The following is a 2,229-nucleotide window of genomic DNA, read 5'->3' as shown; positions in this document are numbered from 1 at the left end:
TGATAGCCTCTTATTTTCCTGTACAACAACAACATGGAAAAAAAGCCACACACTGGGAAATCACGCACACATCAGCACAACATCTCGGCGGGCCCCAACACAAAGAGGCACTGACACAGGCCAGAGCCTCAACAGGCTGAATCTAATTAGCTCTCATCTGTTTCTGAGAGAGCCCTTGTTAAACTGCAAACCTCCCGGCACCTGAGACTCAGACGCCACCCAGCTATGTTATGAGAGGCTGAAAAGATGTCTGCAACAGGGCAACCTGACCACGAACTGACATTTCTGGGAGAATAACTGAAACATTTTACTCAAAGTAGCAAAACTCTTAATAATCTTAATAAAACTGACTTGATAGTCTGATCAATTTCCTAAAAACGTCTCATCTGACATGTACAGCTCCGATGTTTTGTCTACACCTCTCCTAGGTTCAAATGATCTGAGCCAAGCTGCTGTATCGTGTCTGTGCCAGAGCTGATGCTGACGAAAAAAAAAACATAAATCTCTTGGGGCCAACGAGTCAGCTTTTAGTGCAGCATTCATTTCTGGCCTCACCTTACCGTACCAAATAAAGTTTCACTAGGTCATGAGATCTTAAAGCTGGAAAAACAAAAACAGCAACATCAAATCCGACTCAGTATCAGCAGTATCTGCCTTGAGGTATGAAAGTAGATAAGACTGGATTCACCAACTGGATGCAATATCAGCCAGATAATAAAGTTCTGAGTTTGTTCCACTGATAAAAATCCATGGGAAATAGTACACTGAACAACAAACCTTCTTTAAACACAAGAGTGTGTATCTTGTTTGTGTAAAGATCATTTTAGTTCCCACTTTCCACATGCGCTCGGTTTGTTTAACCAAGCTAATACAGGGGTTTTAATCTCACAGATTTATGGGTGGATCATTATTCACAGATCAAAGATGTTCTTCATAGAACACATTTACGAGACAGAGAATCAGGAAGCAATGATTTAAAATTTCCCAAATTAATAGCTTTTTTAGCAAAGCTCAGACTTCTTAAAGTAGCAACCACAAAAAGTGGTGTAAAGACTGGGCCAGTAGCTCCCTCTTGCTCCCCCTGCAGGAGTGACGATAGTCTTGCAACTCCATCATAATGATTTAACACAAAAATGAATAATGATTTAGTTTTAGAGACAAGCAACTGTGCACTTGGCGTGGGAAATGGACCATGTGACATACACGTCAGCCAGGACATAACAGTGGGACAGCTGCTTCATGCCTTTATACAAAATGCTGTTTTATTTCTCATAGTCATGCCTAGAAAAAATATCTCAAAAACACAATGTTGATTGTAGAAAATTATTATGTCAGAACACATCGATGCAGAAATATAAAGTTGTCAAACTTCACGCTGTTAAAGCAGGAATAAAAGAGTAAATCTGTTAACTAAAGTCTGTCTCAAAATGTACTTAATCATTGTGAGACAGTTGTGGGTCATAGAATGAGCGGTGTGTCTAACTGACTGAAGAGAGAGACCAATAAAGATCCATTAGCAGCAGAAACACGCCTCCATTCTTTGCAGAGCTGCACTACAGCAGCCACTCCCATCTCACCGCGATACGCAAGGTCGATGATGACTGATGTCCTTCGTCCACCAGCAGTGGCTTCGAGCTCCACAGTATTTGTGAAAGCGTCAAGGACTTCCCGTGAAAGCGTGAGAGGAGAATACCAAATTAAAGTGTATGGAGCACAGCTGTGCTGTTGACCTCTTCATACAGTGTGTGTGTGTACCAGGGTCAAACGTAGCAAGGACGTGAGGGGAGGAGTCACGGATGACTTTGAGAAATTGAATATTGGCTTTCAAATTCTCATGATGCACAGTTTTAATGCAAGATCCAAATGACCATAGTGGCTAAGGGTATGCAACAAATAACTCAAATATATTTAACAGCAACAACATGAAGTGTTGAAATAGCTCAAATTAAACAGTGAAATATGTAAAAGCCATAGCCATTGTACAGAAGCTTTCATTGAGCAACAGGATGACTCCATTTTAGACAGGAACTGGACTCTTTAGGCAGAGTAAAAAGTTTCCAAATTCAAATTTAAAAAGAAAAAAGAAACAATTATTGTGAGGATTCTATTAATTTCAAAAGCATTTTAAGTTCATTTTTTATGGATACTGAGTTGGTTTTAAGATTCTAATCTAAGGTTGAGGTTAGACTAAGGCGGGGGGATGCATTATTGTTAATGTTGTATAAAACT

The sequence above is a fragment of the Cynoglossus semilaevis genome, chromosome 17, assembly GCF_000523025.1.
Source record: "Cynoglossus semilaevis isolate Cse_v1.0 chromosome 17, Cse_v1.0, whole genome shotgun sequence".
Classification (NCBI taxonomy): domain Eukaryota; kingdom Metazoa; phylum Chordata; class Actinopteri; order Pleuronectiformes; family Cynoglossidae; genus Cynoglossus; species Cynoglossus semilaevis.
The sequence above is the reverse complement of the archived record's forward strand: the minus strand, read 5'-3'. Positions refer to the sequence as shown.